This window comes from Botryllus schlosseri, chromosome 9, assembly GCF_051294905.1.
Source record: "Botryllus schlosseri isolate E-star chromosome 9, Bs_hap1, whole genome shotgun sequence".
Lineage (NCBI taxonomy): Eukaryota > Metazoa > Chordata > Ascidiacea > Stolidobranchia > Styelidae > Botryllus > Botryllus schlosseri.
This window is the reverse complement of record NC_137244.1, coordinates 16,085,392-16,108,125: the sequence shown is the minus strand read 5'-3', so window position 1 is coordinate 16,108,125 and position 22,734 is coordinate 16,085,392. Positions and strand designations below refer to the sequence as shown.

Below are 22,734 nucleotides of genomic sequence, written 5' to 3'. Positions count from 1 at the left end.
GTGATCTAAACGTAGTAGTTGATTCGGAAAGGTTAGTAACAGGTAACCAGCACAAACTATAAGAAGTAAATCAGTTATAGGCAGCTTGTTTCGCACAGCCAGCAGTTTATGGATACTTGCTCTTTATAAGACCAGAATAGAGATTTAAGCATAAAACTAATTGTTGCATGCAGGTAGGCTTATAAATTGTTGCCACACCATAATCCTACTAAATTTGTCGAATGAATTTGCTCAAACTACGGACCAATCTATCGTTTCTTACCACCATCATATCTATTGTTGAATGCTAACAAGCAACAGGCTCATGTCGTAGAAATAGAAAAAACCTAATGAAACCAATCTTTAAACAAAAAATGCACAATGCGTACACCACATTCATTCGAGATCTAGCCTATTTAATTCGATTTGGATCCGCCAGCAACGATTTAATCATTACTTTGATTACGACCTCATGTTTCATAAACTATAGTCTTGGACCTTGCATCACGAAGGACGGCAAACGACTGATAATGTTAGATTACAGACACTCAAGTGATACAATCAGAGAAGGCAATTACAGCAATAAATTTGCAACAGCAATATATTCAGTATGGTTCGAAAATATGCAGGAGTGAATCACTGTTTTAAAATATATATTCTACCTAATATGTACAAAGTACATATGTAGAATAATATAAGTGGCAACAAAATAGAGAGAGATCATCCAATTCCCATAACTACAAACACAGCAGAGTGCAGCAATATCATATATAGTAGACTTAGGATTAAAATACCTCATAAGTCTAGATTTAACCTATGAGCAGTAGCTAATTGCAAAGAAAATTATACGATAATACTCACGAAACAAAATGCATTTGTGTTACGTCCTCAATTCTTTTCCCAAAGAAGCTGCCCTGCCAGCCTGCATGACAAAATTGCAAATGATTTGAAAGTAAACCTCGACGAACATTATTAGTCAAAAGACTAGCCAGACAAAGTATTTTTGCTCAAGATCGGCAGGCGCACGATCGCAGCAAATGAAATTTCAAATTGATAACTAGCCTACACAAATATATATTCTAGGCCAGGGGTGTGCAACCTGTTTTGCCAGTGGGCCAGATATTAAAAACAAGCAAAATCGAGGGTCGTACACAGGCTTGCTCATAGTTGCGGTGACCATCATCTCAGTAAGAATTGCTGGTAATGGTAAGTTCATAGTCAGCATAAAACACACAATTCAAAATTAGCACTTCTAAATCTAAATTTTTTATGCTCCGCAAGTTGCAGGCTGCTGCAGACCCCTTTTCTGGGCTATCCACACTGTTGAGTTCTACCGGAATTCAAGATGTTTGAACTTACCCAGGGAGAAGCTGGAAAAACTGTGATATATCACCCAAACAGAAAACAATCAACTATCGCTATGTTCTGAATAATACAATGCAAAAAACACGAGTGTCAAGCATTTCACAAACAGCCATTAGGTTTTCAGCTTGATGCATTCATGAGATTTACTAATCAACCGCTAAAATGTAGGCTGGGGAATAATTATCATGGGATATGATCAACTAAAAAATTAAGAAGTAAATTTCGAAAGTAATGAACGTGAACGATATATCCCTCGAACATCAAAGGCGGTTCAGTGAATTAAACATTCAATGCAACTATCAGCTTTATTTCGATGACCTCGTGACTTATTTGAAAACACATTTAAAATTTCACATCTAAATCATATATGAAGCAATATAGTTTAACAAGTCGCAAATGGGTTACATGTTGCTTTGGTGCTAATGCTTCTAATCTTCCAAAATTTATGGTAAGAAATGACTGTTTTCTTTCTAATTACACATGAAGGTATTAACCGGATGACCCAGTTCCTGAATGACCCTATTCCCAAAGAAGTCAGCTGATACTACCTGGAAGGGCTCACCCAATCGCGGGTCAACGACCCAAACAAAGGCCATTGCCTAACCAGTAATCAGACCGATTATTATGCTGGCGTATAAACAAAACAAAGCAAACCAACCGGAACGAGGTCATCATACTCCCTCCTTCAGTTCACACAGTACACACCACTGAGCTATATAAACACCAATACACACCAATAACAAAAGTTGCCTGCCGATGTTCTAGAATTCTGATTTTCTGCATTGAAATAGGAGACTCCACAAATTTTCGCTGTATGTTTTGTCATAGCTAGTGCATTTTTGTCACAACTTTTCACGAATCGATTCATTATTTGATATTTTAGCATTTCAAAGCAATACAAGACTGCAAGGAGTCAAAGAGAGTTCGTATATTAGCGCCAGGATATGCAGTCTGTATTCTCTGTCACCAGCAAAATGATGTTACACCACAAAAGACAAAATTATCTCGACAAACAGCGTTGATTGCAGAAGAGACAACCCAACACCATAGGAGGCGGTTATTACCGCGACAATCAAGGGTAATCATCAGTGGCGAGTGGCCTATCAGTTAACATGACCCAACGTTCCTTACGTTCGGCTTTGGTCCAACACACAGCAAAAGATAGTGGTGCATATTCTTTCAATTGAACACAAGCTCCCACGTCCCCCATCCGTATGACACCGAATACATCCAGTCAAGTCTGGGGTGTCAATACCGATGTGAATCAATTGTACGATGCGAACCGTAACTATGGATGGCGGTACAGTGCTGACTATGAATGCATCGTATTTTCAGGACATTGATATCTTCAGACAGACGGCGATGCGTATTTTCGTTGGGTATACACAAATAATATCAAGAAAATGGGATAAGGTACTGCCGTGGTTTGACATGAGTGATTTTGAAATCGCTTGGAAACTCCATCATCATCATTTTATTTTTATCGAATCAATACACCACAAGATTGCGATATAATGAAAAGATAGGAGGGTACCGAAACGACCTGGAGTAGTCTTTTAATCAGACACCCACCCTGGCCTACAGCATGTAAATAAGAGTCATGCACAGTGCATTACACATTGGATAAGAAATGACAACATAAAAGAAAGCAACAAAAATGAATGCTGCATGTGTCGGTAAGCGCGAAGTCGATTATAGTCAGTTCGCGGTCCGGAAATCTTGAGGGCTGATTATTGTTGATAGTGGCGCATATATTCTATCCGTTAAACACATTTATAAACGGTTGTGACAAGGTCATATGTCCCTCCTCCGTATGAGATAAAATGTATCCAGTAAAGTCTGGGCGGGTATCACTTCAGACGTGATACTTTAAAGACGATGCGGTTCGTAACTATGGATAGCGGAACAGTCCTGACTGAATACCGGAGGTGGTCGAAGTAGTCAAGATTCAAGAAAGCTACTCAAGTAGAAGTAGAAGTAACGAAGCTAAAATCTACTCAAGTACGAGTAGAAGTCATCTGTTTAAAAGCATCCTAAAACTACTTCAAGTAAAAGCAGAAGTAGTGACGCTAAAATCTACTCAAGTAAGCAAGTAAGTAAGTAAGTAAGGAAGTAGTTGTGAGAAGCAGTGGTAAATATACGCTCTCTTGGGCTGTGAAAAGCCGAAACTGAGCCTTTCGGACGGTACAGAGAGCTGGGTTCGTGCTGCTCAGTACGAAGTTTTCACACATAAGAATTAGACCACATCGTGAGATGCGCATGATAGTTTTGCTTTGGATAGTTTTGCTTTGTTTATCCCAGAACTCCATTTCGGATATTGTCATGGAATTGTGTCCTCCGCTGTATTATTAGGCCCGTAGTTGAGGCGAAAAGCAATGCGGAGTTGTGTATCAGTATATAACTGCATTACCGATTTGCGCGATGATTGTTACGTGAAGCAACAATATGGTACCTTGAAAAATACCATTTACATAGGGTTACCATATGTCCTCAGGAGGGTTTGTCAATCATTTGCCGGAAATAGAAAATCTTCTTCGAAGAATCCTTGCTCCTTTTTGGGAATTCATCATCCGTTATGGCTTAGACGGGCTAATGGGCAGCAGACGTAGCCAAAAAACGGCATAAATGACGCGAAATCTGCAATGCGGATGTTCGGGCGAGTCTTTCGTGATGCGATGCGTATTTTCGTAAGGGATACGACAATAATGCCAGGAAAAGCAATAATAATAGGTATCAGGGTTATAACCAAGTCACAAGGCTACGAGTCACAAGTCAATCTCACTTTTATAGTTTTGACTCGAGTCAAGTCGAGTCATTTTTAATTAACAAGCGAGTCAAATCTGAGTCCAAGTCAGCGAGCAGAGGGTCGAGTCCGAGTCATAATATTATGACTCGATTCCGAGTCCAAGTCATTGTGTTGACTCCTCAGTTTCGAGTTAATGTATTGTTAAAACCACTTTTATAACTGTTTGGTGATATCGAGTGGTTAGCATTTAAAACATACTAACTTTCCTTAATTTCAACAGTTTCTGGTCGCATTTTCAAGTACCAGTACCAATAGGCGAAATACCGAGAGTGTGGTTTATTTGTTTGTTTGTGGTATTCATGGTGTTTGTTGACTACAATGGTCATTTGCACCAAGCCGATATATCTTTTTTTTTATTGCGTAGGTGTCGACTTGTAGCACGGCCCACTTCTAGGCTTTTTATAAAATGGCATATTCAAACACGAGGCAAAGTCCCCCCCATAATCCTATGACACGAATATATTCAAGTGTTTGCGACAGAGATGAGTGGATTTGAAATTTCTATGTCATAATCCAATGCAAATCGGAAGCTTCAGATCCTTATTCATATCCTAATCCAGAACTTTTGTATATTCAAATCCTAATCCCGAACCTAATCAGATTCAAACTTCAAGTCAAGTCTGTGACGATCCAAAAGGGGTCAGCCACGACAAAACGGTTAAGACCCACTGCTGTAAAATGTCAAATGGTAAGGCAGGGGTGGTCAACCTGCGTCCGCAGAAGGAAATTCGTGCGGCCGTGAACATGTATTTCAATTTAGTATGTGTTGGCGGCCGTTGACATGAAAATTGAATTGGCGAATTTACTCCCAAATTTTGAGGAGATTTTGATCAACCTTGAAATTTTCTTCGCGCGCTTCAGCGCGACTTCATTTTTCGATTTTAATATAGCAGCATCCTTTGCAACCAGAGCATCACGGTACAGATGTAAACAGCAACGAAAAATGATGATCCCCATATAGAAATACCAAGTTGGAATCGTGTCCTCCTCACGAAAGAAATTTGTTTCCATGGTGCGTTTGGGGGATTTCGATATCCTTCCAATATACCGCCAATCCTGACGGGAGGTCAAGAAATAGCAAAGTGACTTAATACAATTGGTCCACCCGTAGGTACATCATTTATGACTTGCCCTAAATTTTTGAAAGCGCACCCTCCATCAATTTTACCGAGGGGAAGCGAGTGGCGCAGTTGGTTAAACGCTGCAGCCGCGACACCTATGGTTGCTGGTTCGAGTGTTGGCTGTACCATGTTTCTATGTGACGGAGGTTTATCTGGGCTCCTCATGGCCACTCTTGAAAGATGGGTACAAGTGAGCCGACATAGGACTCAAGCAGAGGTGGTCAGTAACGAAGTACTTCTACTTTTGGAAGTACTTGAAGTAGATTTTGCCTACTCGCACTACTTATTAAGTAGTTATGATTTTAGACTTCTTCTACTTCTACTTGACAGTTTTCAGTTTTTTAGGCAAACATTGGCGTAAAATATCTACTTACTTACTTACTTGTGAACTGCCACTACTACTTCTACTTGAGTAGATATTCCGGCGTTACTTCTACTTCTACTTGAGTAGCGACGGTGACTACTTTGACCACCTCTGGACTCAAGACAAGTGTACAAAAACCCCTCATGAAAGTTACTGTGCGGGCGCATATATAACCAAGTTGTTGAAAGCGCCAATTATGTATGTCAATGTCAATACAACAAAACCGGGGGGAATCTGGTCACATTGGCTGAGAAAGGGTAATCGTTTGATAGTAATGTGAAACTACGAATATTAAGCACAATATTCATCATGAATCTGAAAATTTTTCGCGCTTTGCGATTTATCATTTTTCCCACTTCGTGGTCACTTGACTAAAGAATGGTCAACTTTCGCTCAGCTCCCGAAATATCCACCTGAGCGTTAGTTCAGTGCTATTTTATGGTATTTCGGTCGAATTTTGCCCTGTGTTTAACCAAAATTCTCAAAAAAGAGGACAAAATCTCAAAAAGGAGGACATTTAGGCGTCCTCGGAGGACATTTTCTAAAACCCGAAAAAGGACGTATGCTGGTAACCCTATTATACATATACGCCGAGTCTTAAAATCGATGAAGTCTAAACTAACCACTTGGAGGAATAAAGGCAAATAACTCATATGGACCATATCATGTTCGTTTTATTCAATAGTACGTTGCAAAAAGAATCATAGCTCGGCCTAGCCTAGGATGATTTGTTGGTTCGCGTTCGAATGTGATCACTGATCATATATTTATGTATGTATAATACTGCTGTGTGCTATAAGCCTAAATTGACCACTTCAACATCTGGCAGCAGGGATCGACTATTAGCCTAATTGATTTACTGTCAAATGTATTACTAGGGCAGTGGTTCTGAACCAGGCTGACACGGTTGTCTGGGGGTACCATCTGAAATGTGGAAGGTTGTCGCGAAATAACGAGGTATTGGAAGACTACGGCCTATTACTAAATGCTTAGCTTGAACGGGTGTTATGTATTTAAACCCATAGCGACGTTGTGGGAAGGCACTGAGCCACTGTCTACTTCCGGCGAAGTGGAGCCTCTGCGTTACAACGTAGAATTCGGCAGTAGGCGCCAGTTTCTGCGCGGCAATCTGAATCCTGTATTACATGAGTTTAATAACACAAAAACACGTTCAAGTTGGATTCGAATCAAGATAGCTGACCCGTGCAACTTGCATGAAGATTGCAGGCAAGTAGTAGCTTACACCAACAACAACAGACGACTGTATAAACGCAATAACAACGTAGGACGGAAGTAAGGAGAGTTACTAAGTGAGAAAGGATTTAGGTAACATGTACGATCGTTTTCTCGGCGACAACGTAAATAACCAAGAATTGACGGTGGTGGTTCGCAGACGTTGTTTATAGCGGCAAGAACAGCCTACCCGAGAAGACTTGATTATAGGCTAATTGATTACTAAAATCAAGATTAACAAATAAAATGCGTAATCGCTTACAGCACCTTTGTACACGGTACTGTACAATGTGTACATCCCAACGAGAACTGGATATATTGGTGTGGCACGATAGACAACGCGTAATTTCCCTGCTCTGCGATAATCCGTAAACATGGCGACTTTCGTAATACAGTGGGTTTTATAGGGGTACTATAGTGCCCTGTGTAGAATCACATTGGCAATTCCGGAACAGAAACGATTGTAGCTTTGAAATAAAACCGGTTTGCATATATTTTCGGTTTTAGGTCGCTAACTTGCAAGAGTATGATCTTTTTGGCTATGTCCTCGTAATTACCCTACGTGGTAGGCATGTTGCAATTTGTCTCATAATATTGTTAGATCGGTGCATTTTCTGTTATACACTTAAACATGGGTGATGATTACAGTCAATGGTCATACTGTGGAAAATCAGAGGATATGATAATTTGTTTATACGAGAGGCCAACCGCGACTAGATGCTGCCCCCCTCGCATTTGCCGCATATCTGCACATTCAATCAATTTTGACTGTTAAATAATCAAGATTAGTCATTCGTAAAGGCCAGTGGACAAATATAGATATGGCTTTTGTGGTATTATTATTGCAATACATGTATTATTTAACAGGAGAACAGATTAGGTTGTCGGGAACCTGCCTCCTGTGACCGAACCCTGGCGAACAATCTTCTGCTAATGGGAGTCCAGAGCGTATCAGGTTGCGCGTATGGCCGCTGCAAGCTGCTACCTGATTCTGCGTACACTCGACTATAGTGACGGTACATGTGGCTTGTGTATGCGCATTGTACATATTCCGGACAAATACTTTGTTTTATATATAGGCGTAACAGGGTTTTGGAATAGTAGCTGTTATTCCGATATTCGGCGCTATTAGCATCGTTCCTTAAAATCCTGACACCTCATAAAGTTGTACTGGAGTGCAGCAAACTATTTATTTCTTTGATACGGTGGCGCAAGGTCAGAAAGGTTGATACGTTGAGATATCGCAATATGGTGCTCTCAGATACTAAGATTTCCGCTATTATCTTACACATTACATCATTCCTTTCTATTTGATAGAGATTGACTTCAATGCTATCTGAATTTCACTATATACACAATACAATGTACGTCGCGGAATCGGAAATTTAGCTGGCAATGATGCCCCGCTTGTAACTACCTCAAGTATTACCGAATGCTCTGTTCATTGCGCAATTAAAGGCTGGTTGTGTGGATGACGCAATAAATTATGACACTGGCTGAATATGAAATAGGTTTCAATATATCATGAGATCATTGGTAATTACGATCAAAACGACTGGACATTATTCCATAGAGGTGTGAAGTCTTATGATTCTCATTTGAGAAGGATGTAATTTTCGCATGCAATCACCCATAATATAACTGTTATTTAGAAATGGTATCACCCTGGCGTTGACACTGTCATAAGGTGAGAATGAAGCGCCAATAAACTGAAGGGAAGACGAAATAGCTTTGTTATTATGAGAATACGTGAATATTTGATGACGCTAAGATTGTGCGATGTTGTGGTTTGAATTGCAAACCAGCGATTACCAAGGCGGTCCAGGTAGATACGCTTCGAAAGCTATTTTCTTATTTTGGAGAACCTCCTGAATATCAGGCCATGTTTGAAGTCATAGACGGATATGTGGCCTGATACTATATAGATTTTTAGAAGGGGTATTATGCAGGAAAGTCACATTGGCAACTAATAGTGTTGGGTAATAACATACATTTATCAGGCAATTAATGAAGTTTTCAGCGTGAATCTGGGACGGAATGTTTGATGAGTTAGTGTAATGTTATGAACCCGGATTCACCCGAAACTATTATTCATTTTCGTCTATTTTTAATTATACCCAAATCCCGGGAGTTATGACGTTAATAATCCATTTTTCTGAAAAGACTATTGGATTGTTTAAAATGTGCTATTTAATGAGGACGAATTCCAATTTTACTATTTATGTGTCATAATTTATTCATGGAGACAGGATTGCTACTCATAATCAAACTCATATATCAGTGGATCTAATCTAAGTGTGTTTATAGCCACGGGGTTGTCAGTAACAACCATCGGTGACGGAGTGGATGGAATCGATGTACAAATCGTTATGGTACCATACCAACCAGGTACATCGGATTTCCAAATGTAAAGAGAATTCTGCATCATGTTAGAGACATTGTCACATGAAAGGCATTTTCGAGAAAATCTAATTCACGGCTGTGTTGACCGATTTTCATATCTAAGGCAAAGGGCATACGTGACGAGAATTTGGATTAGAATTAATACATATTATTAGGGGTCCCATGAAAATAATAATTCTCAAAACCACTTTACATTATGCTATGGAACTATTGGATGTTTAATTAAATTATGTGGCGGCCATGGATCTTGTTTTGTCGAAAATTATTTTTGCCGTATGGATATATAAAGATATCAATATAACTCGACAATATTTTGTAAACTGGTTCGTTTCGTCATCTCTTAAATTTTTAAGGCATTGCATACTCCACAATACATTGCTTAGCGGTCTTGGGAAATTACTTGAGAGAACGACGATACCGAACATAATATATAAGCGCAAGCAACAAGCACACATGCGACAATATAGTTCTTAAAATGCCAAGCCGAGTTCACGTACCGAGTGCTTATGAAGCTTTCAAATGAACCGGAGTCGATTACGGTGAATGTAATGTGACATCCGATATTCATTACGATTCTAGCTTTTCTGAGACATTTCGGTACTCCCATGGCGCTGAACTATGGGATCCTTGCAGTTGCAGTAACAGTTCTTTCTGTTGTCAGTGGCCTTTCTCGTCCAAACAAAGCAAAGCTCTGATATCTAGAGCAATACTCCGTGTTCATCTATCAGCACCGGACCGATGGAAGTATCGTCGAATCCAAAAGTCGAACACCATCCGCAGAAACTCACATTCGTCTCACTTCCAGTGTTATAGGATGTCTCGACTCTCGAGTCAACGTTTTCATATGACTTGACTTCACTTGTCTCGGCGTTTCAAAAACGTGAATAGACTGGCGACTATAGGTGCAAAATTTCGAATCAATTTCAAGTCATCAAGTAATCGGTGCCGACTGAGTCGCTGTACCTGATACGTACATGTTTTCGATGCCTTGATATGACATGTGTGAGCATTGGGAAACCATTCATTCACCGATTGCGCACCCTGGTTTTACCAGGCCTCCTTCGGTATGTCACAAACAAATTGACTGCTAACAAAATCATTTCAACTGACATTGTCGTAGACTGGTATTAATCCATCTATAGCAGTGTATTTCTGTTTTATAGAATGATGAGTGATGAGTGCTCACTGCTCACATTACCGAACCTCGTGTATGATTAAATCGGATTGATCTAGTAATTCTAGTTTATACCAGCGGTTCTTGAACTCTTTAGGGCGTGACCCAAATCTTAGTTTATTAGCAACTTGGGGCGAAAGTCTCACTATTTCAAAGGACTGTATTTTTAATGTTATCATGGTACAGTTTTACGGTCATTTATGTAATAGAGAGGTGCACAGAACCAATCGTAGTAGGCCTACGCCAGACAGTTATATGTCATGATATATTTCAGAAGGAAGTCATTGATGCTAATGTTATTATATTGAGCGCTATGCGTACATCAATAGTTTCCAAACTTTTCCACTCATAGACTCCTTGCATACAGGAAATAGCCAACCTCACGGATCCATGAATCATTGAAATTGGAGCTAACTGAACCACGGACTGTAAAACAATGTTGGTTGGTTGGTATGGGTTTTTATTGGTGCCCGGCTACTTTGGCCTTGTGCACAAGACCGAAAGTTTGATTGGAACAAGACTCATCGAAATTATTCGATTCGACAGGAATATACGAATTCGATCATAGGTGTTGCAGTTAAAGGGCTAGTAAGAATTTCTGACAATACAATGTTAACGCCATGGTTCCTTACAGCCCTAGCCATATCAAGTGGCGGTAGTCCTAAGTCATTTGGCTCCTACAGCAAATAGATTAGGCCTATAACGTTTAGGATATCTTTTTGAGCTGAAAAGAGGTGTATGAAAATATATCAAAAACTAGCGACAACTTCAAATGAATAATCGTAGTCTGTGTACTGTACAGTCCATCCTCAAGACTACCGAACCACGACTGACCTATCGATCTCGCTTCCCATAACATGCCGCCCTATTCTTGTCGCTTTCTTTTTCTATACTGTATTCTTTACTTTCATTCAGTGTGCATGCCTCCTCTTTACATCGCCTAGGCCAAGGTGGGTGTCTGATTCCATAGACAAATCCAAGTCGCTTCGACGTCTTCCTGTCTATTCATTGTATCGCATTTTTGCGGTGTATTGAACTGATAAAATTGCTAATAAACCAATGATGATGATGATGATGTGTACCCGACCCGCGGACGTTGTCTGACTGGCAGCGCGCCGGGATTGGTATATGAAAGTTGGACGTTGCATTGAAACTCCAAGTGAAAATAATTTTTACGTATGATGCATTACAACTAGGGTTGGATTTAAAGCAAACAGTGTTTTAAAACACTTAGTTTAAAACATGTTTTAAACAATGTTTTAAACAAAGGCCTTTGTGAAAAAAATAGGATTGTTTTTTTTTAATTTGTAAAATTATGCCATAATTGTGTAAATACTTTCCAAAAATATGTCGTATGAGCCTACGGACGATACCACCCGATTTAGCCGACGTATATCGATATGGGATGGTTGGAATCCTCAAAATAGTCGGTTCAACAGTTTTAGTACAGATATTTCGTTAAAGGAGCTATATTTACCCTATATTTTCAATTGTCAATGACATTCAATTATGACGTCACAATTGAATCATCAAGACGTCACAGCTTAAAAAGAACATGTTTTTCAATTAGGGCCTTGTTTTAAACATGTTTGTTTTTAATTGATTTTTGTTTTAAATGCAACCCTTATTACAGCACATACACCTAATGCAGTCGATCGGAATCGTAATCGGAGTGGTATATATGATATATACCCCATCCATATATTATAGATCGTTTTATCAATATACTATAAATAGACATCGAAGATGACCGACAATTCATCAAGTTATGGTATCAATTCTGGCGACGATCGTACGGAAAGTCTCTACCTATTTGCGAGAATTGTCAACATTCTGATCTTGTGTGTGACGATACTGGTACTGATGTCGCTTATCGTATTCGGTACAATCACCCGCAGGTGGAAGAAGCAGGCTGGTGGATCAAGTCTGAACAGCGGACTCACGTTCATCTCCTGCGTGGTCGCTACAGCTCTCACGCTGCCGAGGCTCGCGGTAAACGAAGTCGTACATTCTATGAGATTGCACAACACGTCCGCCATCGATTGCGCGGCCACAGGAAAGATCACAACATCGTTCTATTTCATTTCCCAATACGGATTTTACGCTTTCCTTTGGATTTTACTCTGGAAGATTTATCTGCACCCGTACGTCAAGGACAAAATCAATAAACACTGCAACTGGTGTCTTTTTGCCTTTCTGGCCATTTTCACAATTCTGTTCGTTGTCGGGGTCACATTCACCATTGAAGCTACGTCTGTGACTTGGGAGGAATCGGGTGGCTGTAGTTATGACTCGCAGAACGCCCGCCTTTCCTCTGCCCTTGTAACATTGATGTGGATACTCATACAGATAGTTATGGTGATTCTTTACGTACACGCTGCTCTGCGCACACATCTCGTTTCGAGGGAGCACACAAGGAAAGAAAATAAGGAGTTCGCTAGTGAGGAAGGTAATCCGGAAACCTGCTGCACCTCATTTTGTTCAACTATCTGCACCAATGATTCTGTCAGAACAATCCGAAGTCCAGTGGAACTGTCAGTGACGCGGGGTGTGATCAGTGTGATGGTTATTGTAATATCCGACGTGATGTGTACTACTTCCGCAATATTTTTATTGCCGTCTCTAGGATTCGTTGTTTACCCTTCATTCTTGCTCGATGTCAGTGTTGCAATCAATATGTTCTGTATCGTGGCAGCTCTAGGTTGCTCGTCTCAAGTCTTAGGATGGTGGATCCCGAAATGTCGCGATGTAGCGCCGATAAGAAGGCGCAATAGGTCGGTAGTTGTATGTAGTTCCACCCCGTGAGAGCATGACAACGTTGGGCGGCTCATAACTATTATGGTATTCGAACATAGAATGCATCCTTTACATGCTATGCTGTCAATTATGGTGATGTGATACCCATTCGTCTATGATAAATATCCATGTCGTGATGTCCGAAATGTATACCTGCAGATACGCGGATGGCGGATGCTCCTTAAAAATACAATGCAGTGTAGCTAGATGCAAGTTTTTTAAATTTCTCATTCGCTGACGATTGCCCCTGAAGAGTGTCAGCTCTAAAAGCTTTGGATTTCAATTTATGCTATGAATATATTACTCGAATGTACAACAATACAATGCATACGCCATATTGTTTAGATCGAATTTACTGTTGTGCGGTATTGGTCCCGTGACGTAGAATGCTAATCCATTGAAGAATCCATCCATCGCCGCGCAGCATAATCGACGAGCGATCTAAACCCAAGCCTATTTGGAGTCCGAGTACGACCACTATTGTAATGTCCTAATATTGCCAACGTTTGAATAACACTTCGTTAAGGCCTTATTTCCATTTGCTTCGCTTCGCCCTTTGAAGCAGTGTGCGTTATGTGTAAATCTTATTCATTCTGTTTCCATAAACAACACTCCACAACTTCGATGCAGTTGTGTGAACTAACACTTGTCGACATATGGCTTGCCGACGTAACGGAGCATAATATTCTAGATTTAATGATTTAAAGTTATGCGTGTGATCGATTTTCGTATACGCAACCCATTTGGAAAGACAAAGATTTGACAGAGTTTATATACTGCAGGCTCAATATATTTTATTACGGTTCATAAGAATCCGAACTGCAATTGTGTTTGATGATTATTTGCGAGCATTGCCAGAATGCATCCTCTTCTCTATACACTCCAGTATACATGTGATATAAGATATAATATTGCTTGTAAATGTTGTAGTAAAGTTAGTCTGAAGAACCTCTTGGAGCGGAACTGTTTGAATGCAAACCAAGGAATCGGGATCCAAAACTGGATTTCAAATTTGTTATGCATAATTTAAACATATTTCACTGTGACCGTGGTATACATTATGAATTCATTTGCGGTATGCATAATTATTCTAAACTCAACCTTTGTATTCTTGTATGTTATTGGATTATGGTATTGTATCATCCTCGGCCTTCCGTATCCCTGCTGTGAGAATTGAGGTTGGGATTGGGGAAGATATCAATTGGTTACGAATTATTCTTTTTGGTGGATGTGAAATCCATTACTCGCTGCATTTTACGAATGGAATTATAATTACATCGTTATGCATAAAAGCTCACGCTTAGTTACTTGCACGTTGTCAGGCTCCCACGCGTTTACCCTGCCTACGCCACATAGGGTGATCAACCCAACTTCAAGGATGCTTCGTCCCTTAGACCCATCTCTCTTGTACGTGTAATTTCATCAATACCGGTTATGCAATGCGATTCGCAAAAAATCAGAGACATTGTCGATATTTTTATTACGCGATACACGGATAAGATGACATAGGTAAGGCAACGCGAGACTTATCTAATTTCACATAGCGGCTGACCATGGACCCAAAATTGCAAGTATTATTTTTTTGAAGAACTCAGTTTTCCTGTCGAAAATATTTGTAACTAAATGAATGAATTTGTCAATAATATTGGTACTTGCATATCTTACAAATGATTTTTATTCTCTTTCTTCACATGTGACCAGATTTACCAGTAGGGCTGATGGAGGGATGTTTTGTGAAATTTAGTGCACGTATTTACTAATTGTATATTCATCTTAAGCTATGGTTCATGCCACAAGGTCAAGACCAGTGCTTTTCATCCTGTTAGACGGTTCGCACTTGAGCAAATGAAAAAAATTTCAGGGCGAATGACAAGCGTGGTGCGAATGAAAATGGTCCATATTTCTCACTTTTTTCTGACGTGGAATAATTCAAATAAACTTAAAATAGGATATTAGATACAGTGAGTCCGCAACTTTCATTCTACGGACGCAATTCTAAAAACTTGTTGGTAACATGTGCTTTTTTGGTTTACAAGTAAGGAACGATTGAATAGTATATTCATATTAAAATGAACCCGGGGACATGCTGATTTATGCGTTCCTGCAATCGCTTTGACGTTCTTCCGATTGCAGGAACACATAAATCAGCATGTCCCTAGATTCATTAGAACACGCTCGATGAAAAGCTCACCCTTAACTCACCCGCTCAAGATTGATGCGGAACAATCAAAGGCCATGAATTCTGCAATTGGCAAACACTTGTTGGATAATCCCGCCTGTGCGAAAAATTATCGAGACGACAGATTTCGCATACTCGGAAAGGGTCGCTCACACTTTCATTTGTGCGCCTTGGAGTCGACTTTTATCAAAATACACCAGCCAAGGCTGTGTCAACAAAAAGAGTTCGTGTATCATCTAAAAATAGTACATTGAACGCTCTCGTATTCGACATTTCGTGCTGGTGACGTCATATTTTGTGTTACGATTGTTGATATACGCTGTTCTTTCGAATTCTCTACTAGTTGCTGACGATTACCCCTGACGAGTGTCAGTCGAAAATATTCGGGTTCATTTTAATATGAATATACTATTCAATTGTATATTGAAGTTCTGTACCTCAAAGAAGCTGTTCAAGTAAGGAACGCTACCGATGCGTTTGAGAGAAGTTTGAGAGAATTTTTGCACGCGAGAGGGTCACGTCACTGCCTAGAAAAAAAGAATTAGTGGAATCGGTATGAGTTGCAGACATGCCCGTCCTGGGTTTTTCCACCCAGATCTGGGTTTTTCGAGCATCACCTTGGTTTCTGGGTTTTTGTCGTTGAAATCTGGGTGTTTTCAACATCATGTTCTTCAGGTCAATTTTAAGCTCAAAAATTAATAATTAGATTAGTAAGATCGTAATGTCCTAACTGTACCTCCTTCAGTTCGCCATTGCAGGGATCTAGCGAACTGTAGAATTCTATAGATATCCCTGCCAGACACTGCGCCATTGTCGATAGAGTTCGCTGTCATTGTAACGGCGTAACGAGTTAACGTAACGAGTCCTGAGACACTGTTTCACTAGTAAAATGAGAGGCATCGTCGTGATGCGATGGACCTTCATTGAATATACTGTCAACTTCCATGTCGCAGAAAGTCATGCAATGTTCATGGGGCAACTCATTGGAACCGTTGTCTTACTATTTGAAATGATTTAAGACTCGAATGCTAGGATCATTCCAATGGATTTATCGGGTATCAATAAGTAACATGTAACCTTATATATTATGCGCATGGGTATCTGAGTATATTGACTTCTAACAGGGACACTCTGAGAGATACGTTCGGAGATCTTCAGCCATTGAGTTAGTGTGTGGGGCTGGGTAACAGCACATTCGAATATACCCTGAATTTCATGATTTGGCAGTTTTTTTCGAATAAACATGCCTGTCATATTATCCCAGGAGTAATAAATTTAAAGTTACTTTACACTGGTCAGGACACTGCATGAAAATATCGAAAATTACCCTCAGAGATGAGGAATGGCATTGTTACGAACATTCGTGGCGCGGTGATATAATACATTGTTGATGATTGACGCCGCGCACCAATTGTTTCATAGCAATGCGTTGAGAAGAAAACAACATATTTTTGTGGGATTTGTTTAGTTAACCGGGCGAAATGTCTAGTATGAACTGTTGTAATTTCATTATCAAGGGCTAAAACTTACTTCTATTACTGTATGACTGTAATAAGGACTGTCAGTTTTCAGTTTTACAGCTATCTAATAGCAATTTAAGTGAAATATAGAATCTGCGTTTTTCTGGGTGTATTTAGCGTCCACATCTGCGTGTTTCCGAAATATCCCAGTGGCATCCCTGATCAATTGTCCGGAAACATCCGCCGTGCATGAATAGGGTTACCATGCGTCATTCTTTAGGAGGATTTGTCCTCCTTTTCCTGGTTTTTGAAAATGTCCTCCTAGGACGCCTAAATGTCCTCCTTTTTGAGATTTTGTCCTCTTTTTTGAGAATTTTGGTTAAACACAGGGCAAAATCCGACCGAGATACGATAAAACAGCACTGAACTAATTTTGGGAGCTGAGCGAAAGTTAACCTTTTTTTAGTCAATCGACCACGAAGGGGAAAAAATTTCAAATATTCAAATGCTCTTCCCTCGGCGGATTCGTTAACTAGTGTAAGAGTTAAATGTCCGCGACGAAATCCTTTATATTTATTCATTCATCTGACGTTCATATCTTTATTCAGATCGCTGATCAGTGAAGCGTGACGCCGCCGCGGTGCGTGGGTAGAACCGTGGGTTATATATCTACATCTATATATTTATATAGCTCAGTGGTTACATATCATCGGAGTGCGCACTCTGGTGGCCGGTATAGCCAATGCCGTCGTCGTCCAGAACTGATCTTTATTAGATATTTTCGGCAAAAAATCGCTAAAAAAATCGCTAAATACTATCCTATGAAGTTTCTTTGAATTATTCCACGTCAGAAAAAGTGAGAAATATGGACAATTTTCATTCGCCTTCATCCAAAATTGTCATTCGAACCACGCTTGTCATTCGCCCTGTATTTTTTTAATGCGCACAAGTGCGACCGTCACACAGGTTGAAAAGCACTGTACCTCAGCATTGTGGCATTATGTGGCCCGAGTCGACGTTAGGTATCGTGTACCTGTACACTGTACAGTAGCCTACATTAATATAGGCTATTACTTAACTGAAATGTAGAGTTGGAATTATCAATATGACGTCACGTGACGTCATGAGATTCACGTTCGCGTTCACACAGAACATTTCAAAAAGGTTCGCGTTCACACGAACTTAAACCTTTCAGAGGTTCACCTTCACACCACCCTTACAGTACTAACTAACTCTAACTCGCTATACAGCCATTACAAATTTCTGTCATTTTCGAAAATGCATTGAGTAACTGTGATGCAGTAGCTATTTCACCCAGTCGTTATGACTATGACAATTTTATTCGACGTGATGGATTCATCCTAAAACTAGATTATTCTTTTCAAATCCCAAAGTCTAAAAAGTATGTACTTTTGCCTAAAAAACATCAAGTAGAAGTGTAAGTAGTTAAAATACTTAACCACTGTAGTTCAAGTATTCAAAATAGCTGAGAAAGTAGAAATACTTCGACATTGACCACCTCTGAGTACAAGTACTGCGGTTAAGTGCTATTCAATTATAAATAGAAGTAAATTTAAGAACGCCTAAACCACTCCACGTATATTAGAGTATTGGAACTAGGAAGCAGGTCTGAAAATAAGTGCTAAAGTATATTGCGGTAGGTCAGAAGGAGACGTATACTGCACACCATTAATAAACGAGTTTCAGAGTTCGAACATACATTTTTGCGATTAACGTGTAGAATGACGAATTTTCGCACAGCTGGGCAATTTCGCAGTTATACCGTACCGAACCCTTGGCATGCAAGGCTGCACGCACACGTGTAACCAAGTTTGTTGCAAAAAGTCATAAAGAAGTTTTCAAAATGGAAAAAGCTCGAAGGTGACCCAAAAGTATAGTCTTTGGGTGCAAATTTTATTCATCTTCAAATCTTTGTCCGCGCTTCTTGCGTCTTACTGGGACCTGATTTCTCGATTATAATGTGGGTGAACAGGTCACCTCGACATATCATCTTTGATGGACATTCCCATTACTGGCTATTGTACCGAAAAGAGTAGATTTGGAAGCGACCAAATCAATCACATATTATCGATCTTAATAGCACGACTAAAATTAAATTATGCGGATATTACGTACATTAGGCGATACGTCTAGTGCGGTAGCGACCAAAATTTATACCCCTCGCGATAAATTCCACTGGCGTAAGGGCGAAACCGATGCCGTTGCCAGCTTCAGACAGGGATATCTTGAAACTCTGCGTTGTACGTCGTGTGTCTTGAGCGTGTAAAATAATAGAACCACCGACCAGCATGCCACACTCATGATTTGGATTCCTTATTTTTTTTATATGTCGACCTTGTTCACTAGCCTACATTTGCTCGCAGCATCCCTTGAGCAGTCTAATTGGCACACTTGTGTGTCCCGGAACACCGGTTGAGAACCACTGGTATACTCTATATAATGGCAAATCAACGCATCATATTTAGCGTTTCAAGCAAGGAATCACACCAACCGCTTATCTGAAGCTTCTAGATATCCCTGGCTTCAGATAAGCGGTTGGTGTGATTCCTTGCTTGAAACGCTAAATATGATGCGTTGATTTGCCATTATAGAGTATACCAGTGGTTCTCAACCGGTGTTCCGGGACACACAAGTGTGCCAATTAGACTGCTCAAGGGATGCTGCGAGCAAATGTAGGCTAGTGAACAAGGTCGACATCTAAAAAAAATAAGGAATCCAAATCATGAGTGTGGCATGCTGGTCGGTGGTTCTATTATTTTACACGCTCAAGACACACGACGTACAACGCGATACAATGAACAAATGCAAGGACGTCGAAACCACCAGTTACGGTCTCTCAATCTGGCATCCCCACCAGCATAATGTCAATTCGATCTTCCTCGCCCTTTTCATCCGCTTTCTTGGCTTGGCCCCTGATCGGGTGATTTTATTGTAAATACGCTGTGAGCACAGCGACATAGGGAAGGAGAATCTCAGATAAATTCCTGACACTTCGGAATTTGCAACTGCTATAAATCAAACTGGGGCACCCGCCGTCGATGGTGGTGATACGCTAATTCGCCCACTTACGGTAAAGTTTGAGACGGTGACAACTAAACAAAAGGTCATCACTGGGGCAATATGTTCACCTTTCTTCTATAGTCACCCCCATCATCACTGAATGCTGAACAGTGACACGACGCAGGTTGATAACCAAATTATAGCAAAGCCCACTTTCGCTCCAGACTGTTTGTAAGACACTGCTGCTTGTGCAGATCGGAGGGCGAGGAGGGGCGAAGATAAACTTCCAACATTTACCAAGGGATTTTGGGTTCGAACAGGCGACTCATTTGTATTGCAGTTAGGGTTGCATTTGAAACAAATGGTCGTTTAAAACATGTTTTAGACCAGGGGCGGGCAAGATACGACGGGATTTTGTCCGGTCGCGGACATTCTCCCGTCTTACATAATAATGTGACCCGCGGCCCAAGTCTGCCGAGATTCCCCACTACTTGCTTAAACTAGCGTTACCATACGTCCTCTTTTAAGAGGATTTGTTCTCTTTTTTGACTTTTTTGAAAGTGTCCTCGGAGGACGCCCTTTTGTCCTCTTTTTTGAAAATTTATGTCACATTTAGAGCAAAATGCGAGTGATGTGCCGTAAATTAGCACAGAAGTGACGCGCCGGCAGGTATTTCGGAGTGAAAAACGGTGATTTGAACTCTGAGCGAAAAGTTGACCTTTTTTTTAGTCAACCACCTAGCAAAGTGGAGAGAAAAACGGTATTTTGAGTTCTGAGCGGAAAGTTGACCTTTTTTTAAGTCAACCGATCACAAAGTGGGAAAAATTCACCGATTTTTGAGAATTCTTCTCCGGTTTTGCAAGTCTCAAATTTCTGATTTTTCTGATCAAATTTAGATTTCCAAAATATGGTAACGTGCGAGAGTAGAGCTTACGCGTAAGTTCGTCGTAGCGAGAAGGCTTGCATTATCGGCATTTACCATGTAGGCCTACTCAACCCTAATGAATTGATATATTGGTAAATTTGGGGTACCGGACTTATCGAACGATTGGAAATCTAAAGTATGGATTGCACCGTGTGTTCATTGATCAGAGAGAAGCAGACATGGCGGCGGCTGTGTGACAATGCTGTTATCAAATTCACATTGTTCTTGTCATTATCGGCAAGAAGCGGCTTTGAAATGACATTGCTGTCGTTAAAATATATTGATTAAATATGATTTATTCTTGATATATGTGAAAATTTATGTATCGATTCAGCAATCCGGCCCGCCAAGTACTCCTATATCCGGCCCGCAGAGTGGATAAGGTTTCCACCCCTGTTTTAAACATGCAGTGTTTTAAATAAAAGCCTTTAAAAACATATGGTGTTTTTTACGTTGTAAAATTATGCCATAATTGAGTAAATACTTCTTAAAAACATGATGTATGAGCCTACGTACAATTACCACCCGTTATAGCCGACGTATAGGATACGGGATGGTTGGAACCCTCAAAATAGTCGGTTCAACAGCTATTGTACGTAGATATTTCGTCAATGGAGCTATATTGACTTCATATTTTCAAGTGTCAACCGACAATCCACTATGACGCATGGCCTACTAAAAACACGGCCTTACAGTCGGCCTATTGACCTGAAAATTAAGAGGCCAGTTCTGAAAAGGTGTAAATGTCATGGTTATACCTACGCAGATGGTAAGTAGCGCGCAAGTCAAAATCACAGTGGATTCTGACGAGGATTTATTGTGTTAAGATGATGGAATATCGTTTTCACAATGAAATAATCATTTTAGTCCCAAAAGAGCTGCTAGTCAGGTTGACAATCCACGGATATTACTGCAAAAACTCGTGCGGATGAATACAGTTGTAGTTGTTGAAGTCAAAACATTTGTAGAGCTTCTTGGAGGTACAGAACTTCAATATACAATTAAATAGTATATTCATATTGAAATGAACCCGAAAAGCCGAAAATATTCGGGTTCATTTCAATATGAATATACTATTTAATTAAAACATTTGTAGGTGTTCGGGTTGAGCCGGGCCGTGTGGTGCTGTTCTGTTCGTCGCATTGCACTTGTTTCTTTCGCTATCTAGAGCAGTGGTTCCCAAACGGTGGGGAATTCCCCACTGGTGGGGAATTCAATGGTTTCTGGTGGGGAATAGACGCGTTTGTTCAAAATTATATACAGGACAGTCTTCATATTCACGGAGACACATGCGCAATTACCGTTATCAGTTAACTTTTTTGGAAATTTATGTCATTTATTCAATTTTTTTATGCGCTGCGCGCGCGATTTAATATTGCCTAATATTTTGATTATTGGGTACCCCTTCTTCCACGAAAGTACGTAGAATTTAGAGAAATGGAGACTTCGGCGTCGGCCATTACTGCGCCACGACGCACCAAGACATATGAAGCTATAGGCCATGCAACCCACGACTCCGAGAGGTACGTGCCAGAACGATAAGCAGCGAAAAGACCTTGGCCGAGAAGGAATGCCCTTGCGTTGACCGAAACCTTCGATATATATACAATATACATATATGTTTATAGGCGGCTAAATGGCTGGCGCTGAATGTTCCTGTCCTGGCGATCTGAACCCCACGGGACAAATGCCATCCCGCAGGGAAAAAAATATTTTCCAGTAAAGCAATACCAATTTGAAATCGTGTGTGCCTTTTAGTTTTGGCGATTTCAATGTCTTTTGACATAGCAGACATAGGAGTTCACGAAACAGCGTCATGTAACGAAGTCAATATATCAACGGGTCTGCCCGAAGATGTTTAATTTATATTTAGGGGTCCTACCTTTTCCAACACACCTCACTCAGCTC

General features: G+C 40.3%; 1 protein-coding gene across 2 annotated transcripts in view; it reads right to left on the bottom strand.

Annotated features, from left to right (window-relative positions):
• The window catches only part of LOC145447383 (BCAS3 microtubule associated cell migration factor-like), a 100,349-nt gene extending 98,903 nt beyond the window's left edge, over positions 1-1,446 (bottom strand). For both annotated transcript variants that reach the window (XR_013917547.1, XM_080325811.1), the window contains exons 1-2: positions 1,339-1,446; positions 841-901 (exon numbers count right to left, since the gene is read on the bottom strand). The gene's annotated coding sequence lies outside the window, so the exon portion shown is untranslated. The remainder of the gene's footprint in view (positions 1-840; positions 902-1,338) is intronic.
• Between the last annotated feature and the right edge of the window lie 21,288 nt (positions 1,447-22,734).